This window comes from Hemitrygon akajei, chromosome 6 (genome assembly GCF_048418815.1).
Source record: "Hemitrygon akajei chromosome 6, sHemAka1.3, whole genome shotgun sequence".
Taxonomy (NCBI): Eukaryota; Metazoa; Chordata; class Chondrichthyes; order Myliobatiformes; family Dasyatidae; genus Hemitrygon; species Hemitrygon akajei.
This window is the reverse complement of record NC_133129.1, coordinates 184605663-184629205: the sequence shown is the minus strand read 5'-3', so window position 1 is coordinate 184629205 and position 23543 is coordinate 184605663. Positions and strand designations below refer to the sequence as shown.

Here is a 23543-nt window from a genome sequence, read left to right as displayed (position 1 = left end):
CTATTTGGGTGGAATTGAGGAATGGGAAAGGTGTAGTAACACTGATAGGAGTGTATTATAGGCCACCTAATGGGGAGCGTGAGTTGGAAGAGCAAATGTGTAAGGAGATAGCAGATATTTGTAGTAAACACAAGGTGGTGATTGTGGGAGATTTTAATTTTCCACACATAGATTGGGAAGCTCATTCTGTAAAAGGGCTGGATGGTTTAGAGTTTGTGAAATGTGTGCAGGATAGCTTTTTGCAACAATACATAGAAGTACCGACTAGAGATGGGGCAGTGTTGGATCTCCTGTTAGGGAATGCGATAGGTCAGCTGACAGATGTATGTGTTGGGGAGCACTTCGGGTCCAGTGATCACAATAGCATTAGCTTCAATATAATTATGGAGAAGGACAGGACTGGACCTAGAGTTGAGATTTTTGATTGGAGAAAGGCTAACTTTGAGGAGATGCGCAGGGATTTAGAGAGAGTGGAATGGGTCAAGTTGTTTTATGGGAAGGATGTAATAGAGAAATGGAGGTCATTTAAGGGTGAAATTATGAGGGTACAGAATCTTTATGTTCCTGTTCGGTTGAAAGGAAAGGTTAAAGGTTTGAAAGCGCCATGGTTTTCAAGGGATATTAGAAACTTGGTTCGAAAAAAGAGGGATGTCTACAATAGATATAGGCAGCATGGAGTAAAGGAATTGCTCGAGGAATATAAAGAATGTAAAAGGAAACTTAAGAAAGGGATTAGAAAAGCTAAAAGAAGTTACGAGTTTGGTTTGGCAAATAAGGTGGAAGTAAATCCGAAAGGCTTCTACAGTTATATTAAAAGCAAGAGGATAGTGAGGGATAAAATTGGTCCCTTAGAGAATCAGGGTGGTCAGCTATGTGTGGAGCCGAGGGAGATGGGAGAGATTTTGAACGATTTCTTCTCTTCGGTATTCACTAAGGAGAAGGATATTGAATGGTGTAAGGTGTGGGAAACAAGTAAGGAAGTTATGGAACCTATGACAATTAAAGAGGTGGAAGTACTGGCGCTTTTAAGAAATTTAAAAGTGGATAAATCTCCGGGTCCTGACCGGATATTCCCCAGGACCTTGAGGGAAGTTTGTGTAGAGATAGCAGGAGCACTGACGGAGATCTTTCAGATGTCATTAGAAACAGGGATTGTGCCGGAGGATTGGCGTATTGCTCATGTGGTTCCATTGTTTAAAAAGGGTTCTAGAAGTAAGCCTGGCAATTATAGACCTGTCAGTTTGACATCAGTGGTGGGTAAATTAATGGAAAGTATTCTTAGAGATAGTATTTATAATTATCTGGATAGACAGGATCTGATTAGGAGTAGCCAGCATGGATTTGTGCGTGGAAGGTCATGTTTGACAAACCTTATTGAATTTTTTGAAGTAGTTACGAGGAATGTTGACGAGGGTAAGGCAGTGGATGTAGTCTATATGGACTTCAGCAAGGCCTTTGACAAAGTTCCACATGGAAGGTTAGTTAAGAAGGTTCAGTCGTTAGGTATTAATGCTGGAGTAATAAAATGGATTCAACAGTGGCTAGATGGGAGATGCCAGAGAGTAGTGGTGGATAATTGTTTATCGGGATGGAGGCCGGTGACTAGCGGGGTGCCTCAGGGATCTGTTTTGGGCCCAATGTTGTTTGTAATATACATAAATGATCTGGATGATGGGGTGGTAAATTGGATTAGTAAGTATGCTGATGATACTAAGGTAGGAGGTGTTGTGGATAATGAGGTGGGTTTTCAAAGCTTGCAGGGAGATTTATGCCGGTTAGAAGAATGGGCTGAACGTTGGCAGATGGAGTTTAATGCTGAGAAGTGTGAGGTTCTACATTTTGGCAGGAATAATCCAAATAGAACATACAGGGTAAATGGTAGGGCATTGAGGAATGCAGTGGAACAGAGAGATCTAGGAATAACAGTGCATAGTTCCCTGAAGGTGGAATCTCATGTAGATAGGGTGGTGAAGAAGGCTTTTGGAACGCTGGCCTTTATAAATCAGAGCATTGAGTACAGAAGTTGGGATGTAATGTTAAAATTGTACAAGGCATTGGTAAGGCCAAATTTGGAATATTGTGTACAGTTCTGGTCACCGAATTATAGGAAAGATATCAATAAATTAGAGAGAGTGCAGAGATGATTTACTAGGATGTTACCTGGGTTTCAGCACTTAAGTTACAGAGAAAGGTTGAACAAGTTAGGTCTCTATTCATTGGAGCGTAGAAGGTTGAGGGGGGATTTGATCGAGGTATTTAAAATGTTGAGAGGGATAGATAGAGTTGACGTGAATAGGCTGTTTCCATTGAGAGTAGGGGAGATTCAAACGAGAGGACATGATTTGAGAGTTAGGGGGCAAAAGTTTAAGGGAAACACGAGGGGGTATTTCTTTACTCAGAGAGTGATAGCTGTGTGGAATGAGCTTCCTGTAGAAGTAGTAGAGGCCAGTTCAGTTGTGTCATTTAAGGTAAAATTGGATAGGTATATGGATAGGAAAGGAGTGGAGGGTTATGGGCTGAGTGCGGGTAGGTGGGACTAGGTGAGATTAAGAGTTCGGCACGGACTAGGAGGGCCGGAATGGCCTGTTTCCGTGCTGTGATTGTTATATGGTTTATATGGTTAAAGACGTATGGTTTAGGGTTAGTAAGTTGTGGGCATGCTATGATAAGACTATAAGACATAGGAGCAGAATTGGGCCATTCTATCATGGCTGATTTATTATCCCCCTTCGACCCCATTCTCCTGCCTTCTCCCCATAACCTTTGACACCCTGACTCATCCAGAACTGATCAGCCTCAGCTTTAAATATACCTAATGACTTGGCCTCCACAGACATCTACTACTATGTCAACTCAGGCCTAGGGGGCTGGCGTCGGGCACGATGACGGACTCTCCACTCCTCCCTCTCCCTCATCAGTGTGTTCAGCTCATCTACGTTAGCCACGCCACTATCTTCAAGGAGCGTGTTGACCATATTCTTGGGAGAGTGCCCAGGGTTCATCCTCCCGTGCTTGGGCTCCCATGTGATGACTAGGCTGGCAGATAGCTCAGGGTGGCGTAGACAGTGCCCCGCTAGTTGCAGTCTTCTCGAATGGATTTTAGTAGTGAACATTGGTAGGTTGTCATAGAGCTCGACGTTCATCACGTACTGTTGCCAACTCACGTTAAGAGCCATCCGGAGCATTCATTTATAGCAACCATCTAGTGACTTGCTCATGGTCTTGGTGAGACTCCACGTCTTGCATCCGTATGTGAGAATGGACTCTATGACTGCTATGAAGATCCTCTTTTTGAGCCCTCTGCTCAGGTTCATTGAGGAACTGAAGGAGGCCACAGACATCCGTGTCAATGAATTCCACAGATTCACCACCCTCTGGTTAAAAACAAATGGCGATATTTGCGGGCTGCCACAGCCACGTCCCGGACTCCACTGGTCATTGACACATTTCACTGTTTGTGTTGATGTACATGTGACAAACAAAAAGCTAATCTTTAAACACAGCTGGCAGTGCTGAAAACCACAAGAACTTCCTGCCTGGGGGAAGAGGATGCAAAAGCTTTCCTGGTTTATAGAGGCACACAGTGACACAGCTAATAGTGATAGTGTCGACATCGGTAGGAATGGGGAAGAGGTCCTGAAAACAGACCACAGGGAGTTAGGAAGGAAGTTGAGAAGCAGGACTGCAAAGGTAGTAATCTCGGGATTACTGCCTGTGCCACACGACACCGAGAATAGGAATAGAATGAGGTGGGGGATAAATATGTGGCTGAGGGATTAGAGCAGGCAACAGGGATTCTGATTTCTGGATAATTGGGACCTCTTGGGACAGGTGTGACCTGTACAAAAAGGACGGGGTGCACTTGAATCCCAGGGGGACCAATATCCTAGCAGGGAGGTTTGCTAAGGCTACTGGGGAGAGTCTAAACTAGAATTGTTGGGGGGGTGGGAACCGAACTGAAGAGACTGGGGAAGAGGCAGTTGGCTCACAAATAGGGAAAGCATGGAGACAGTGCGAGAGGGAGGACAGGCAGGTGATAGAGAAGGGACGCACTCAGACCGATGGTTTGAGATGTGTCTATTTTAACACAATGAGTATTGTGAACAAAACGGATGAGCTTAGAGCGTGGATCAGTATTTGGAGATATGATGTGGTGGCCATTACAGAGATTTGGATGGCTCGGGGACAGGACTGGTTACTTCAAGTGCCGGGTTTTAGATGTTTCAGAACCATAAAAGAATCAATGGAAGACCACAGCTGGCATGGTGGACGAACAACCACTGTTCCAAAGCCAACAAACTCTGCAAATACAAGAGAGAAAATAATAATAAATAAATAAGCAATAAATATCGAGAACATGAGTTGAAAAGTCCTTGAAAGTGAGTGAACAGCTTGTGGGAACAGTTCGGTGATGGGGCAAGTGAAGGTGAGGGAGATTATCCCCTCTGGTTCAGGCATGATGGTTGAGGGGTTGTAGCTGTTCCTGAACCTGGTGGTGTGGGCCCTGAGGACCTGTACCTCCTTCCTGAAGGCAGCAGTGGGAAGAGAGCATGGGCTGGGTGGTGGGGGTCCCTGATGACAGCAGTGAGAAGAGAGCATGGCCTGGGTGGTGGGGGTCCCTGATGGCAGCAGTGAGAAGAGAGCATGGTCTGGGTGGTGGGGGTTCTGATGACAGCAGTGAGAAGAGAGCATGGTCTGGGTGGTGGGGGTCCTGATGACAGCAGTGAGAAGAGAGCATGGCCTGGGTGGTGGGGGTTCTGATGACAGCAGTGAGAAGAGAGCATGGGCTGGGTGGTGGGAGCCCCGATGATGGATGCTGCTTTCCTGCAACAGCGCTCTGTGCCGATGGGCTCAATGGAGGGGATGGCTTTACTCATGATGGACTGGGACGTATCCACTGCTTTTTGTAGGATCTGATGTTTACATACCAGGTTGTGATGCAACCAGTCCTTCCTCTCCACCACAGGTCTATGGATGTTTGTCAAAGTTTTAGATGTCATGCTGAATCTTCACAAACTTCTAAGGGAGTAGAGGGGCTGCCATGCTTTCTTCGTAATTGCACTCGTGGGCTGTGCCCAGGACTGGTCCTCCGAAATGGTAACTCTGAGAGGAATTTAACATTGCCGACCCTCTCCACCTTTAATTCCCTGGAGAGGACTGGATCATGAACCCCCGGTTTCCCCTTCCTGAAGTCACTGATCGGCTCCTTGATCTTGCTGACGTTGAGTAAGATGTTGTTGTTGTGGCATCACTCAGCCAGATTCTCAATCTCCCTCCTATATGTTGATTCATCACCAGCTTTGACTCTGCCTATGACATATGGCATTGGATCCACGCGGCTCAGCCGCTGACTCAAAGCGATTCTGTAGCCGCTCCTCTGCCTTCCACTACCCTCTCTTTGTTGTCCCTGTCTCTGGACCTTTGATCTTTGGCCTCTACCTGCAAGCAGGTAGAAGGACAGCCAAGTAATCAGATTTCCCAAAGTGCAGTCTGAACATGGAATGCTAGGCATTCCTTCTCGTAGTATAGCAGTAGTTTCATGTGTTGGGACCCCTGATGCTGATGGTGATTGGGCAGAGATTTCTTCAGACAAGCCTGGTCGAAGTCTCCAACTAGGATTTGAAATGTGTTGGGGTGCACTGTTTCGTTTTCGGTGACCGCAGCACGCAATATCTCGAGTGCCTGACTACAGTTGGCCGACGGCAGTATGTAAACTGATCGGGATCACAGAGGGGAACTCTCTCAGCAAATAGAACTGTTGACACTTTATTAGGTATTCCAGGTTGGGGGAACACGTGTACAACAAAACCACTACATTGGAGCACCACAGAGAGTTCATCATGGAGCACACACCCCACCTTTTGCCTTTTCTGAACGCTGTGGATTCTTCACCTCAATCTATCTCATTATGACCTTGCACCTTATTGTCTACCTATGCTGCCCTTTCCCCGTGACTGTTACACTTTATTCTGCACTCTGTTATTGAGTATTATTGTTCCTGAGTGTTGGTTAAGATGCACTCAATGAGTGAAGAATATTGCATCAGACTCCTGACTCGAGCCTTGCAGATGGTGGATGGGCTTTGGCGAGTTAGGGTTTGAGTTATTCACTACGGAGACCCTGTCCTCATAGCCACACCGTGTAGACAGCGACTCCAATCCAGTGTCCGGTGAGGGGCAGCTCCCAGGATATCAGCAGTGGGGTTTCGGTGATGGTAATGTGATAAGCTGTCAGGGAGTTAGAGATGGATTAAATCTCTTTGACTGAGGGCTACTTGTCACCTACCCTGGCTATTGTTCTGTCACTGTTTGTGGGACCTTGCTGTGCACAATCTGGCCCCTGCATTACGTGAGGGGCAGTGGTGGAGGCTTGTTTGCTCGACTGGAGGCCTGTGACCAGTGGTGTGGCTGAGATCACTCTGAAGATGGCTGCAGTTGTTGGCGCTACAAAAATGCAACTCTTCCAGACTCAGGCAGCAAACAGAACCACTGGTGAGCTGTTTCTCCCTATAAATGTTACCAAAACAATTTAATGACAGTAGTGAACTTTTGGAAAAGCAGTACAGAGGCAGTGATGCTGGGTGTGACTCACATTTCATGATGAATAATCTTTCCCAATGGCTCTTCAGGTTGATTGATGATGCATTGACCTTCAAGAATTTTAAACACACCTGTGCATTCTTGTTTCCATTCATCAGGGGAGGTATAGAATTAGATTTCCTTTTTTGGGATCTGGGTGTTATCGCTAATCTCTAATTGCCCTTGAGGAGGTGGGGTGAGCCTTTCTCTGCAGTCCTGGGGAAGAAACTCCCACAGCGCTGATGCGGAGGAAGTGCCAGGATCTGTGGACCTGTTTTAGCAAGAAGCTGGAGAGCGTAGGAGACTTCTGAGCATCAGGATGATCTTGTGGAGGTGGTATGCATCTCCTGTACGTGGTCACTGAGTGTACGTTTGTGATCTTCCTCTGTTGTAGCCCATCCTCATCAAGGTTCGACATGTTGTGCATTCAGAGATGCTCTTCTACACACCGCAGTTGTAACGTGTTGTTATTTGAACCAGTCTGGCCATTCTCCTCTGACCTCCCTCATTAACAAGGCGATTTACCCCTCAGAACTTCTGCTCACTGGATGTTTTTTGTTTCTCACACCATTCTCTGTAAACTCTAGACACTGTTGTGCTTGAAAATCCCAGGAAATCAGTTTCCAAGACACTCAAATCACCCTCTCTGGCACCAATAATCATTCAATGGTCAAAGTCATTTAGGTCACATTTCCTCCCCGTTCTGATGTTTGGGTCTGAACATCAACTGAACCTCTAAACCATGTCTGCATGCTTTTATGAATTGAGTTGCTGGTTAATTAGATATCTGCATTAATGAGCAGGAGTCCCTAACAGAGTGAGCACTGGGTGTGTAAGATCATGGGGGCAGAGGGAAGCTGAATGAAGAATTTCACATCATGTAAATCAGTGAGAATAAACTTAATTCTGATTCAGTTAATACCCCAGGGGCGCAAGGGACCCTGTCTCCCTGTTGCCCTCCTGCCTCCTCCTTCTATCTGTTGGAAACACTCAAAATGCTGGAGAAATTCAGCAGGTCAGACAGCATTTTTGGAGAGAAATGGACAGTTGACATTTTAGACTGAGACCTTTCATCGGGATTACCGTACTATAATCTGCAGAATTTCCTGTGTCTTTCAATTTACCATATGTTAGCTATTAATCTCTGAAATCACAATCTCCCCTCTTCTGCACTCCCAAGGCAGGCTCTCAAACCAAAACCTCATCACTCTCCCTTTGTAGATGCTGCTCGACCCACTAATTTCCTGCAGCAGATTTTTTTAAAGGCTCCAGATTCTAGTATTTACAGCGTCTATCTCATCTCATTGCCCTCTTCTCATTCCTACTATCAGGGAGGTGGTACAGGACCCTGAGGACACACACTCACTGAATCTGGAACAGCTTCTTCCCCTCCATCATCAGCTTTCTGAATGGTCCATGAACATTACCTTGCAATTCCTCTTTCACTTAGTTGTCTAGTTACTGGTCTGTCTATCAATCTATCAAGTCCTGATGAAGGGTCTCAGTCTGAAACATCAACTGTTTTTTAATTTTCATAGATGCTGTCTGATCTGCTGAGTTCCTCCAGCGCTTTTTGCTCGGGATTTCCAGCATCTGTAGGATCTCTCGTGTCTGCCATCCAGCTATCTATCTAGTTATTATAACCTGTAGTGTAATTATTTTGTCTTGCACTTTGCTGCTTACGACATTTGTTTGTAAAGATAAACCTGACTGTGATTCTGACTGTTTCTGCATCTCTTGTACTCAGTGAATGAGGACATTACAATCTATTTTACTCTTTGTTAGCCCCTTTTGAGTTCTGGCCAACCTGTTCTACACCTGCACATCTTTGTGGAGATGCATTCTGATCAGCATCTCATTGTGTCTGTAATCAGCCAAAACACAGCAAAGGCTTGTCTCTTTCTTTAAGAATCGTGGTTTCCCTTTTGCCGTCATCAATGATGCCCTCACCCGCATCTCCTCCATTTCCCGCACTTTGGCCCTCACCTCATCCTCCCGTCACCACAACAGGGACCGTGTCCCCCTTGTCCTCACCTACCACCCCACCAGCCTCCGGATCCAGCATATTATCCTCCGCAACTTCCGCCACCTTCAACAGGACTCCACCACTAAGGACATCTTTCCCTCTCTACCCCTCTCTGCTTTTCGCAGGAATCGTTCCCTCCGTGACTGCCTGGTCCACACGTCCCTCCCCACAGATCTCCCACCTGGTACTTATCCCTGCAAGCGTAAGTGCTACACCTGTCCCTACACCCCCTCTCTTACCACCATTCAGGGCCCCAAACAGTCCTTCCAGGTGAGGCAACACTTCACTTGTGAGTCTGTTGGGGTAATCTATTGCATCCGGTGCTCCCGGTGCGGCCTCCTCTACATCGGCGAGACCCGACACAGATTGGGGGACCGCTTCGTTGAGCACCTCCGCTCCGTCCGCCACAACATACAGGATCTCCCGGTTGCCACCCACTTCAACTCTCCCTCACATTCCCATTCGGATATGTCCATACATGGCCTCCTCTACTGCCATGATGAGGCCAAACTTTGGTTGGAGGAACAACATCTCGTATACCGTCTGGGTAGTCTCCAGCCCCTTGGTATGAACATCGAATTCTCCAACTTCAGGTAATTCCCTCCCTCTCCCTTCCCCCATCCCACTTTCACTCTGTCTCCTCTTCGAGCTGCCTATCACCTCTCTCATGATTCTGCCTTCTTCTACAACCCACAGTGCTTTCCCCTTAGATTCCTTCTTCACCTCTCCTGCCTATCCCCTCCCTGCTTCCCCTCCCCCACCCCTTGACCTTTCCTCTGATTGGTTTTCCACCCTCCCCCCACTTTCTTTATAGGGCCCCTGCCCCCTCCTTCTTCAGTCCTGACGAAGGGTCTCGACCCGAAATGTTGACTGCTCATTTCAACGGATGCTGCCTGACCTGCTGAGTTCATCCAGCTTTTTTGTACGTCTTGATTTGACCACAGCATCTGCAGTGTACTTTGTGCTTGTCTTAGTAACCTCTTCTTCTCATCTGCCTTCATCTCAAACTCCACAGCCAGTGGAATCCTCCTGACTGTACAGAGTTAACTATGATGTGGGAGTATTGGTGTGGTTGAGACAGTCTCTCCAACCCCAGGCTTGATATCAAGCCTCCGGAACCTCGTGTTCCTGACCTTGCCTGAGAGTTGCTCCTGACTATTTTGGAGTGTGTGAAGATGGTGGAGAGGCTGGGTGGGGACTGTTTCTGAATCCTGGCTCCACCACAAAAGATCTAAACTATTTCTGCGAGTTTATACAAAGGGGGGGGGGGGTGTCTGTGTTTTCTAGTGGTAAGAATAGAGCGATGGAATGTGAAGGCTTGTCAGACAATATTTACTTTGGAATTTACTGAATGAAATCTCTCATATTTTTGATTGCTCAGTATTTCACAATAAAACCATTTTTGGATTTGGTCATTAGCAAATATTCAAGAGAACTCTCCCTTCATTTTACAGAATCTAAGAGTCTGTATCTAGGAATCTAAGAATACACCTGTACTCTCTTTGAGACAGCTGTCCAGTCAGTCCCCACCGTGTGCCTTGGCCAGTCACCTTGATTTGTTACTGACCCTCCTAACCCTTGCTGCAGCTAAATATTGCTATTAAACGCTCCTGAAATTGTCTCTCGGCTCCAGGGGCCAGATTCGATCCTGACCTCCAGCACCGCCTGTGTGGAGTTGGCACGTTCCTCCCTGTGACTACGTAGGTATTCCCAGGTGCTGTGGGTTCCTTCCACATTCTGTTTCAGAATTCCAAATCAGATTTATCACCACTGGCTTGTAAGGGCTGTTTACTACACCCCTCATGTGCATTTTGATTATATTTTATGAACCTGTAACATTTTGTTTTATGTGCTGTGTGTGATATATGTATTGTGAGTACACAATACATATATCACACAATCTCTCGCTCTCCCAGTGTAGAGTGCCCTTCTGCTTCAAATTATCCACCATTGTCCCTGTACCAAAAAAGACCAAAGTAGCATGTCTGAACAACTGGCATCCTGTCACACTCACCTCAATAATAAGCAAATGCTTTGAGAGGCTGGTCAAGGATTACATCTGCAGTGTGTTACCACCCACACTGGACCCCCTGCAATTCACCTACCGACACAACCGATCGACAGACCACGCAATAGCCACAGCTCTACACACCGTCCTTACACATCTGGAGGAGAAGGATGCTTATGTGAGAATGCTGTTTTTGGACTACAGTTCAGCATTCAACACAATAGTTCCATCCAGGCTCGACAGGAAGCTCAGAGACCTCGGCCTTGACCCTGCCTTGTGCAGCTGGATCCTGGACTTCCTGTCACATTGCCGGCAGGTGGTAAGAGTGGGCTCCCTCACCTCCACCCCTCTGACCCTCAATACAGGATCCCTTCAGGGCTGAATACTAAGCTCCCTCCTTTAATCTCCATATACCCATGACTGTGTCACCACCCACAGCTCCAATCTGCTAATTAAATTTGCTGATGACACTACATTGATTGGCCTAATCTCAAACAATAACGAGGTGGCCTACAGGGAAGAAGTCATCTCTCTGACACAGTGGTGTCAAGAAAACAACTTCTCCCTCAATGTCGCAAAAACAAAGGGGCTGGTTGTGGATTGCAGGAGGAATGGAGACGGGCTAACCCCTATTAACATCAATGGATCTGGGGTTGAGAGGGTAAAAAGGTTTAAGCTCCTCAGCATCCACATCACCGAGGATCTCGTGGTCTGTACACACCAGCTGTGGTGAAAAGGGCACAACAGCGCCTCTTTCACCTCAGACAGCTGAGGAAATTTGGTAAGAGCCCCAAATCTGAAGAACTTTCTACAGGAGCACAATTGAGAGCATCCTGACTGGCTGCATCACTGACTGGTATGGGAAATGTAGTTCCCTTAATCGTAGGATTCTGCAGAGAGTGGTGTGAACAGCCCAGCACATCTGTAGTTCTGAACTTCCCATGATTCAGGATATTTACAAAGACAGGTGTGCAAAAAGGACCTGAAAGATCATTGGAGACCCGAATCACCCCAACCACAATCTATTCCAGCTGCTACCGTCCGGGAAACAGTACCGCAGCATAAAAGCCAGAACCAATAGGCTCTGGGACAGCTTCTTCCACCAGGCCATCAGACTGCTGAACTCACGCTGAGTTGAGTGTAATTCTATGTTACGTTAACTCTTCTATTTAGCATAAATTATTATAAATTACTATAATTGCACATTGCACATTTAGACACAAAATGTAACGTAAAGATTTTTACTCCTCATGTATGTGAAGGATGTAAGAAATAAAGTCAATTCAATTTAATTCAATTCATGGAGAAGCTTAATTAATTCATATGGTTTGGACTTGTCCAAATCTTGAAAAATATTGGAAGGAAGTTTTTCAAACTTTTTCCTTACTTTTTAAAGTCAATTTTAAGCCTAACCTTCCGACGGTCCTATTTGGTATTGTTGCAGGACAAGATATTAAGCTGAAGGCATCTGATTTACATACTTTGACCTTTAGTTCTCTTATAGCTAGGAGGACGCTTTTGTTTAAATGGAAAGATGTTTTTTCTCCTACTCATGCTCAATGGTTATGAGATGTTATGTCTTGTTTAGATTTAGAGAAGATTCGTTGTTCAATTTCTGAATCTCGTCAAGACTTTCAAACATCGTGGGGACCTTTACTAAATTATTTTCAAAACCTTCAATTCGTTGTTTAAACTCAGATGTTGGCTATTATTGATTTTTATTATATGAGAAGGTATTTTACCTTCTTTTCTCCTTAATGAACAGCTTTGGTCTTGGTAGGGGTTAGACTTTTTTGTAATAAATTAGTTTAGTTCAATATAACTATTGATTAACTTACATGGATATGGGGTAATGAGATTGCTATTATGAACAGATATAATGTAATTGGTAGTTTTTTTATCTTTCTTGGCCTTTTATATACACTTTCAATATTGGAAAAGAAAGAATTCAATTCAATTCACCATGGTCCAGAGGAATGTTATTTTGTTGGTTTGTACAGGTTTTGGCGCGTGGCCTAGGGGGCAAGGCATCAGACTAGTAACCTGAAGGTCACTGGTTCGAGCCTCAGCTGAGGCAGTGTGTTTGTGTCCTTGAGGAAGGCACTTAACAACAGATCGCTCTGTGATGTCACCGGTGCCAAGCTGCTTGGGTCCTAGTGCCCTTCCCTTGGACAACATCGGTGGCGTGGAGAGGGGAAGGCCTGCAGCTTCGGCAACTGCCAGTCTCCCATACAAGCCCTGGAAACTCCAGGCGCAGATCTATGGTCTCTCGAGACCAACTGATGCTACCACCACATACAGTATGTATTGTGGGTGACCGTGATCCGGAGGAACGTTGTTTCGTTGGGTTGTATATATGTATTGTGGGTGACCGTGGTCCAGAGGAATGTTGTTTCGTTGGGTTGTATATATGTATTGTGGGTGACCGTGGTCCGGAGGGACGTTGTTTCGTTGGGTTGTATATATGTATTGTGGGTGACCGTGGTCCAGAGGAACGTTGTTTCATTGGATTGTATATATGTATTGTGGGTGACCGTGGTCCAGAGGAATGTTGTTTCGTTGGGTTGTATATATGTATTGTGGGTGACCGTGGTCCGGAGGGACGTTGTTTCGTTGGGTTGTATATATGTATTGTGGGTGACCGTGGTCCAGAGGAACGTTGTTTCATTGGATTGTATATATGTATTGTGGGTGACCGTGGTCCGGAGGAACGTTGTTTCGTTTGGTTGTATATATGTATTGTGGGTGACCGTGGTCCGGAGGAACGTTGTTTCGTTGGGTTGTATATATGTATCGTGGGTGACCGTGGTCCGGAGGAACGTTGGTTGGTTGTAGATATGTATTAACATAGAAACATAGAAAACTTACAGCAACAATACAGGCCCTTCGCCCCACAAAGTTGTGCTGAACATGTCCCTACCTTAGAAATTACTGGACTTACCTATATCCTTCTATTTTACTAAGCTCCATGTACCTATCCAAAAGTCTCTTAAAAGACCCTATCATATCTGCCTCCACCACCGTTGCCGGCAACCCATTCCACGCACTCACCACTCTGAGTAAAAAAAAACTTACCCCTGATATCTCCTCTATACCTACTCCCCAGCACCTTAAACCTGTGTCCTCTTGTGGCAACCATTTCAGTCCTGGGAAAAAGCCTCTGACTATCCACATGATCAATGCCTCTCATCATCTTATACACCTCTATCAGGTCACCTCTCATCCTCCGTCACTCCAAGGAGAAAAGGCCGAGTTCACTCAACCTGTTTTCATAAAGCATGCTCCCCAATCCAAGCAACAACCTTGTAAATCTCATCTGCATCATTTTTATGGTTTCCACGTCCTCCCTGGTGTGAAGCGACCAGAACTGAGCACAGTACTCCCAAGTGGGGTCTGACCAGGTTCCTATATAGCTGCAACATTACCTCTCGGCTCCTAAATTCAATTCCATGATTAATGAAGGCCAATATACCATACACGTTCTTAACCACAGAGTCAACCTGCACAGCTGCTTTGAGTGTCTTATGGACTCGGACCCCAAGATCTCTCTGATCCTCCACACTACCAAGAGTTTTACCATTAATACTATATTTTGCCATCATATTTGACCTACCAAAATGAACCACCTCACACTTATCTGTGTTGGACTCCATCTGCCACTTCTCAGCCCAGTTTGTGGGTGACCGTGGTATGAAGGAACGTTGTTTCATTGGGTTGTATATAAGTACAGTCAGATCACAATACACTTGAACTTGAAACGTAGAAGATAGAACAGTACAGGCCATCCGGCTCACGATGTCATGCTGATCTTTTAACCCTTCCCTCCTGTATAAGCCTCCATTTTCCTATCATCCACGGGCCTATCTGAGAATCTCTGAAATGTATCAGCGGGGTGAATACCAATGCCAAGCTTTGAAGAACAGTCTGGAGCCAAAGTTCCTGCAGTTCAGTGAGCCGGTGATCTGGTTACTGTAAACACCAGATTCTGCAGATGCTGGAAATCCAGAACAACACACAGAGTGCTGGAGGAACTCAGCGGGTCAGGCAGCATCCCTGGAAAAGAATAAACAGTCGACATTTTGGGCTGAGATTCTTCATCTGGACTGGAAAAGAAGAGGAAAGAAGTCAAAAATTAGTTGTTTTGTGGTAGCAGTCATGGTTAGCACCACACCTCAGAGCACCAGCAACCTGGGTTCAAATCCTGCTGCTTTCTGTAAGGAGTTGATTAGTTCTCCCCATGATTGCTCTGGATTCCTCCCACATTCCAGGGAGGGTGAGCGCTCGGGTAGTGATTTGTGAGCGTTCTATGTTGTTGCTGCGGGAAGTGTGGCCACACTCGTGGGCAGTCCCCAGCACAGCCTTGGGCATTAATGCAAATGGTACATTTCACTGTGTGTTACGGTATACCAAGCACGTGACAAATTAAACCAAGCTTTTAATCAACACAATGCAAAGTCATAAAGATTATTGTTAAATTACCAGACTAATAGTGCAAAGAAAGAGAATAATGAGGTAGTGTTCTGAAACCTGATGGTGGAGGGGAAGAAGCTGTTCCAGAATCATTGAGTGTGTGTCTTCAGGCTCCTGTACCTCCTCCCTGATGCTAACAATGAGAAGAGGCATGTCGCGGATGCTGAGGGTCCTTAATGATGGATGCTGTATTCCTGAGGCATCACTGTTTGAAGATGTCCTCTGGTGAGACATAGCAAAAACAAGGTTAACTAACTGCTGCATATTCCCCCAAATGTGTAGGTGAGGGGTGGAATGTGGGGAGAGCTGCTGGGGCTGTGGGCAGAATAAAGTGGGATTTCAATTGGAGCAACGCACACAAAATGCTGGAGGGACTCAGCAGGCCAGGCAGCATCTATGGAAAAGAGTAAACAGCCGATGTTTCAACTGGGTCAAATGGCCTGTTTCCTTGCTGTTGAACTCCATGAATTCCCTGTGCTGGAAATTACAGGGTTCTTGAACAGCCAATAGGTAAAGAAGCATCTTCCTTGCTCGACTGCACCGGAGATTTGCTATGGGACCTGTCCTCCATGTTCCTTCTGAACGAAGAGGGGGGAGGAGATGTGACAGGATCTAATGTTGATATTGTCCTCGGCTTTGAGCTATGGTCATAATGATATGTTTTGGTGTATGGATAGGATCTTACACTTTATTGTATACTATTTATTTAATTTAGGGATACAACACGGAGCAGGCCCTACCGGCTCAACAACCCACCGATTTAACCACAGTTTAATCACAGGACACTTTACAATGACCAATTAACCTACTAACTGGTACATCTTTGGTCTGTGGGAGGGAACTGGTGCACCCGGAGGAAACCCACACTCTCAGAAGAAGAACGTACAAACTTGCTTACAGAGGGCATTGGAATTGAACTCTGAACTCTGACACCCTGAACTGTAATAGTGTTGGCCACTATGCCAGCATGGTGCTGCACTGCCCTTTCTCTGTAACTGTTGCACTTTACTCTGTGTTTTCCCTTGTTCTACCTCAGTGTGCTGTGTAATGATCTGATCTGTATGAACAGAGTGCAAAGCTGTATCTCTGTACATGTGACAATAATCAACCAAAAACACAAGAGATTCTGCAAATCCAGAGCAACAGAGACAAAATGCCGGAGGAACGCAGCAGGTCAGGCAGCATCTGTGGAAATGAACAAGCAGTTGATGTTTCAAGCCGCGATCCTTCCTTGTGCAGGAAGGCACAGAGTCGACTGTACTTCCTAAGAAGGTTGGCGTCATTCAATGTCTGTAGTGAGATGCTGAAGATGTTCTACAGGTCAGTTGTGGAGAGCGCCCTCTTCTTTGTGGTGGCGTGTTGGGGAGGAAGCATTAAGAAGAGGGACGCCTCACGTCTTAATAAGCTGGTAAGGAAGGCGGGCTCTGTCGTGGGCAAAGTACTGGAGAGTTTAACATCGGTAGCTGAGCGAAGGGCGCTGAGTAGGCTACGGTCAATTATGGATAACTCTGAACATCCTCTACATAGCACCATCCAGAGACAGAGAAGCAGTTTCAGCGACAGGTTACTATCGATGCAATGCTCCTCAGACAGGATGAAGAGGTCAATATTCCCCAATGCCATTAGGCTTTACAATTCTACCGCCAGGACTTAAGAACTTTTTAAAAGCTATTATTAATGCTTTTTGAGATAGTGATTTAGATGCATATCATATTTTTTACTGAGTTAAGTATTGTATGTAATTAGTTTTGCTACAACAAGTGTATGGGACATTGGAAAAAAAGTTGAATTTCCCCATGGGGATGAATAAAGTATCTATCTATCTATCTATCTATCTATCTATCTATCTATCTATCTATCTATCTATCTATCTATCTATCTATCTATCTATCTATCTATCAATAAACCATCAACCATCAAGCTCTAGAACAAGAGGGGATGGATAACTTCACTCATCCCATCATGGAAATGTTCCCACAACCTATGGACTCACTTTCACCTTTTGTTCTTGATATTTATTGTTTTTTGTTTATTATTTTTTAAAATCTTTTTGTATTTGTACAGTTTATTGCCTTTTGTCACTGGTTACTTGTCTATCCTGTTGGTGCAGTCTTTCATTGATTCTGTTGTGTTTCTTTGTACTGATGTTGAATGCCTGCAAGAAAATGAATCTTTGGGTTGTATGTGGTGTCGTAAAATACACTCCTTTAATCAAGCCTTCACCTCCCTGTACTCCTTACAATGTGCGCAGGCTTCACCATCAACAATACGTTATCTAAATGTCAAAGTTCAAAGTAAGTTTATTAAATGTCACTATACACGACCCCAAGGTTCATTTTCTTGTGGGCATTCACAGGAAAGTAAAGAAATACAGCAGAATTTATAAAGAAGTATGCACTAATAAAGACTGACAAATGGCCGTTGTGCAGAAGACAAATTGTACAAATAAAAATAATACTGAGAACAAGAATTGTAAAGAGTCTTTGAAAGTGAATCTGCAGATGACTGTTGAGGTGAGTGAAGTTATCCACTCTGGTTCAGAAGCTTGATGGTTAAAGGGTAGTAACTGTTCCTGAACCTGGTGGTGTGGGTCCCAAGGTTTCTATACCTCCTTCCTGATGGTAGGAGTGAGAGGAGGTGGTGGGAGTCTTCGATACATCTTTCCTGTGGCAGTACTCCGTGAATGTGCTCAGTAGTGAGGAGGGCTTTGCCTGTGATGGACTGGGCTGTGTCCACCATCTTGTGTAGACGGTAGATGTGGCTTGTTATTGATGCTCTATCTTTCCAAAACTGTCTTCTAGCAGATCAAGCTTTGATCTGAGGAAACACAGGGGAGTCTGCAGATGCTGGAGGAATTCAGCGGGTCAGGCAGCATCTATGGAAAGGAAAAAAATGGTCAGTGTGCAGGCCGAAACCTTTCATCAGGACCTGAGGAGAGTCTTGGCCTGAAACCAACGTTTATTCATTTTGTGAAATGCTGTCTGATCTGAATAGTGAATCTTGCAGGGCGTTTTTTTCCCCCCATGTGAAGGATTTCTGCTTAGCTGAAACCATGTAGTGCAGTTTGGGCTGTTTTACGCGGAGTCACCACGGCATATACTTAGTGCAGTAACCCAATCTCAGCTGCGTTCCGCTGCCCTCCAACAGGCAATTCCCATTAGTGTGTGCTGTCTGACAGTCTGAACTTGTGTTCACACTCAGCCCGTGTTTATCACCCTGGGCATCGTCTGCCCCTCTGGGTCTGTTTACACAAGGTAATGATGTAATGGGCGCAGCCCAGTGAAAGGGCCAATGCCGTGTCCCAGGGAGACGATGCTTGGCCTCAATCCCATACACCAGCCTCAGCTCGCTGCTGCCATTGGGCAGGAGGGGCAGGAGCCTCAGGGCTCACAGCACAGATTCAGGAATGGTTATTACCCTCAGCCATCATCCTCTTGAACCAGAGGGGATAACTTCACTCAACATCACTCACCCCGACATGGAACTGTTCTCACAACCTATGAACTCACTTTCAAGGACTCTTCATCTCATGTTCTTGTGTACTTTTAAAAAAAAGTAAATTGTGGTAAACTATCACCATAAACAATGAAGAGGTGAGTGAATGATTCAAAGAAGACAAGCCAAGCAGATGGCTTCTTCAGCAGCAAAAGCTAGGCCCGAAACAAATTACTGGGTGGCATATTCTAGGCCTGGAACGACTTGCTTCAGTGGAGCCAGATCTGATGCACGAGCTGCTGCTCGGACAATTTAATGCCGGCCCAGATAGACTGGGGGCTCCTCTCTCTGTGACACTGGGACTGTGAGACTGCCCCTGCTTTGTGTCTGTGAAATCTGTGATGATTTGCCCCGCTGATATGATGAACTGAATACCAAGGCTTTGGGCCTTCTCTGAGGATTTGGATCTAAGGACTCAAGTTGGTTGGAATGCTGTTGTTGTTTGCATGTTTTGTTTTTTTTCCTCTTTCTCTATGGGCACTGGCGGTTAGTATTTATTTTTTTAATTGGGTTCTTTCAGGCTTCTTGCTTTGTGGGTGCCTGTAAGCAGACAAATCTCAAGGTTGTATAATTTATACATTCTTTGATGATAAATGTACTTAGAATCTTGAATCTTAATATTTATTTAATTATTAGTAGTAGCATTTTTTCTTTTGTATTTTGCACACTGGTTGTTTGCCTATCCTATTGGGTGCAGTCTTTCATTGATTCTATTGTGTTCCTTTGTATTTAGTGTGAATACCCACAAGAAAATGAATCAGGGTTATATATGGTGACATTATTATTGATAATAAACTTACTCTGAACTTTATAGCAGAGGGGTGGACAATACTGTTATTGGATCTTGACCCTCTCTCTTCCATATATGTAACCCCACTATCCCTCCATTCCTCCTCTGTCTATCCCTCCATTCCTCCTCTCTCTATCCCTCTCAGGTTCAAGCTCAGTTTATTTTCATTCAACAGCACACATGTACACCACCAAAAAAAAACATTTCTTTGGACTAAAGTGCACAACACAATACCCATGACTCACACACAACACATAAAGTAATATTACCACAAATAAATTAACAAGTAATAAGGTGCTTTACGAGACAAGTTAAAAAGTAAACAGTATAACGCTACTGCTGATTCATTCATGATGAAATCTGGGTGGTGGCGGAGAGTTCCGTAATCTCACAGCCTGGGGGAAGAAGCTGTTTCTCATCCTAACAGTCCTTGTCCTAATGCTATGGTACCTCCTGCCTGATGGTAGGGGGTCAAAGAGATTGCTGGATAGATGGGAGGGATCATTGACTATGCTAAAGGCTCTCTCCTTCCTCTATCCTGCCCTCCCTCTTTCTCTCTATCCTGCTCCCTCCATATTGTATCCTTATCCCTCCATACCTCCCTCTTTCTTGCTCACTCCAGATCTGTATCCCATAAGATATAGGAGCAGAATTAGGCCATTCAGCCCATCAAGTCTGCTCTGCCATTCCATCATGGCTGATTTATTATCCCTCTCCATCCCATTCTCCTGCCTTCTCCCCAAAACCTTTGATGCCCTGACTAATCAAGAACCTATCAATCTCTGCTTTAAATATACCCACAGACTTGGCCTCCACATCCATCTAAGCAATGAATTCCATAGGTTCACCACCCTCTGGCTAAAGAAACTTCTTCTCATCTCTGTTCTAAATGGATGTCCCTCTATTCCTAGACTCCCTTCCGATCCCTCACTCCCACTATCCTTCTCCTTCCATATTTCTATGCCTCTCAGTCCCACCATCCCCCTCTCCCTCATCTCTGTCTCCCTCTACGTTCCCCCCCCCCCCCACCCAAACTGGTCATGACGGCACTGAGCTGCAGTCTCTGTCGAGGTTATGAATCAGAATCAGGTTTAATATCACTGGCACTTGTCATGAAATGTGTTGTTTTATGGCAGCAGTATGTTGCAATATGTAATAAAAATGCTATAAATTGCAATTAGAAAAAGAGTACATGAAAGTTAATTGAATAAGTGCAAATAGTAGTGAGGTGGTGTACTTGGATTCATTGTCTATTCAGAAATCTGTTGGTGGAGGGGAAGAAGCTGTTCCTGAAACATTGAGTGTGAATCTTCAGGCTCCCGTATCTCCTCCCTGATGGTAACAATGACAAGAGGGCATGTCCTGGGTAATGGCAATGATGGATGGTGCTTGTTTGAGGCATTGCCTTTTGAAGATGTCCTCGATGCTGGGGAGGCTGGTGCCCATGATAGAACTGACTGAGTTTACAACTTTCTGCAGCTTTTTCTGATCCTGTGCAGTGGCCCCTCCAGTCCAGGCGGTGATGTAACCAGTTAGAATGCTCTCCACAGTAGAAATTTGTAGAAGTTTTCGAGAGTTTTTGGTGACATACAAAGTTTCCACAGACTCCTAATGAAATGTAGCTGCTGTTGTGCCTTCTTTGTAATTGCATCAATACAATTAGGCCCAGTTTCATTCATCAGAAAAGTTGACACCCAGGAACTTGAAACTGCTCACCCTCTCCACTGCCCATCCCTCGATGAAGACTGGTATGAGTTCCCTTGACTTCGCCTTCCTGAAGTCCATGACCAATACTCTTACTGACGTCGAGTGCAAAGCTGTTGCGGTGACACTTTTCAAGAAGCTGAACTATCTCACTCCTGCACTACTCCTTGTGAACAGCCGAAATTCTGTAAACAATAGTTGTTATTGGCAATTTATAGATGGGATTTGAGCTGTCCCTTGCTGCACGGTAGAGAGGGTAGAGAGGGTAGAGCAGTGGACTAAGCACAGCGTTGATCATCAGTGAGGTGGAGATGTTATTTTCGATCCGCACACTATGGTCTCCTGGTTAGGAAATCAAGGATGCAATTGCAGAGGGAGGTACAGAGGCCCAGGTTTGGAGCTTGTTGATTCTGATTGCATTGATTGCTGTGCTGTATCAAGTTGAAACTTAATTGTTCAGTAGGTTTGTGGGTATGATTTTGGAGATATAGAGGAGTAGGGACTGGGCTTGTCTTGCTTCGTCCTTTAGTTGCTTGCTGTGTTGGTGCTGAAATGTTTGGTGACACTTGCGGGCTGCCCCCAGCACGTCCTTAGATTGTTAAGACAAGTAATTAACTTCACTGTATGTTTCAATGTACACATGGCAGATAAATGAATCTGGTATTTGGTTTATTGTTTTCTCCCTCTGCACGCCTATTCCTTCCTGTCCTTCCCTGCCTCTACTTCCCTCTGTATCCTCTCCTTCACTGCATCCTTCCCATTTAAATACTTGGTCAGGTACATGGTGGAATGGAAATGGAAATGGCAGGAAATTGGCACTAGCTGGGGGACTCAAAAACAGTTCCTTTCCCCAAGCAGGAAGGCCGATCAGCACCTCCACCCACTAACCCACTCTCCACACCCCCAACTACCACTACTTTATCATTGCCTGTCAGTCACCTTATGTACAGACACTCCTGTGCCAAGTATCACTTTATGGATGTACAATCTATCTTGTGTGTTTATATTTATTGTTTTAAATTATTATTGTGTTCTTTATCTTATTGTGTTTTTTTTTGTGTTGCTTCAGATCCAAAGTAACAACTACCTCATTTTCCTTTACACTTATGTACTGGAAATTACATTACACAATCTTGAATCTTAAACCTCTTGACTGTTTGACATAATCTGTTTGGATGGTAATCTTGAACCATGGTTGAAATGGACAGGTTAGTCTAAAGATCCTGTATCTGTGCTCTAAATACAAATCAAGACTGTAATTGCTGACAAAGGTGCATTTGCTAATTACTGACTTGAAGGGGGTGATTACTTACACAATCAATTATTTTGTGTTTTATATTAGTAATTAATTTAGATCACTTTGTAGAGATTTGTTTTCACTTTGACATGAAAGATTCTTTTCCTGTTGATCAGTGTCAAAAAAAGCCAAATTAAATCCACTGTGATTCAATGTTGTAAAACAATAAAACATGAAAACTTACAAGGGAGGTGAATACTTTTATAGGCACTGTAGATTTTGAGCTGGTGTTTAAAAGTGTCAACTGAGTTTGCATCCCCTATAGTTTCAGGTATTGAATTCCACAGTTTAGGAGCAAAGTTTAAAAAAAAGCTGACCTGCCAATTATCTTTCAAAGGAGGTTGTTTAAATTGAAGAGACTGGCAGAAGAAGACCTGAGAGTTTGAGCAGGATTATAAAACGATTATAACACCACAGCAAGGGAGAAGCTGTAAACTTTCTAAACAGTATTTCCCCTCGCTGTCTAAAGATAAAGATGAAAGATTAGCTTTGTTTGTCACGTACATTGAAACAGTGAAGTGCTTCATTTGTGTCAATGACCAACACAGTCCGAGGATGTACTGGGGACAGTCCAGAAGTGTCACCATGCTTCTGGCATGGCTGCAACTCACTAACCCTAACCTGTACGTCTTTGGACTGTGAGAGGAAACCAACACAATCCCAGGGAGAAAGTGCAAACTCCTTACGGAGATCAGCGGGAATTGAACCAGGATCGCTGACACTGTAGTCAAGTCAAGTCACTTTTTATTGTCATTTTGACCATAACTCCTGGTACAGTACACAGTAAAAATGAGACAATGTTTTTCAGGACCATGGTGCTACATGAACAATACAAAAACTACACAACTACGTAAACCAACACAAAAACTACACTCGACTACAGACCTACCCATGACTGCATAAAGTACACAGAACAGTGCAGGCATTACAATAAATAATAAACAAGACAAATAGGCACAGCAGAGGGCAGTAGGTTGGTAGTCCGATGGCTTGGGGGGAAATCTGTTACATAAATAAACAGCTGAATGGCAGCGTCCGGGATTCTGTCCGTTTCTGTACTCCTGCCGAGTATTTTGTTGCCATTTTGTTTCGCCGAGTGTTTTATTGCTGTGAAGCAATATGGTAGCCTCTATGCATTTGTGCTGTCAATCCTTCCTTGAAGGCCTGACTTTTAA

The 23543-nt window shown here is 44.7% G+C and overlaps 1 protein-coding gene across 12 annotated transcripts in view; it reads left to right on the top strand.

The window, feature by feature from the left end:
* The window catches only part of LOC140729753 (F-actin-monooxygenase MICAL2-like), a 261577-nt gene that overhangs the window by 42232 nt on the left and 195802 nt on the right, over positions 1–23543 (top strand). The window lies entirely within an intron of this gene.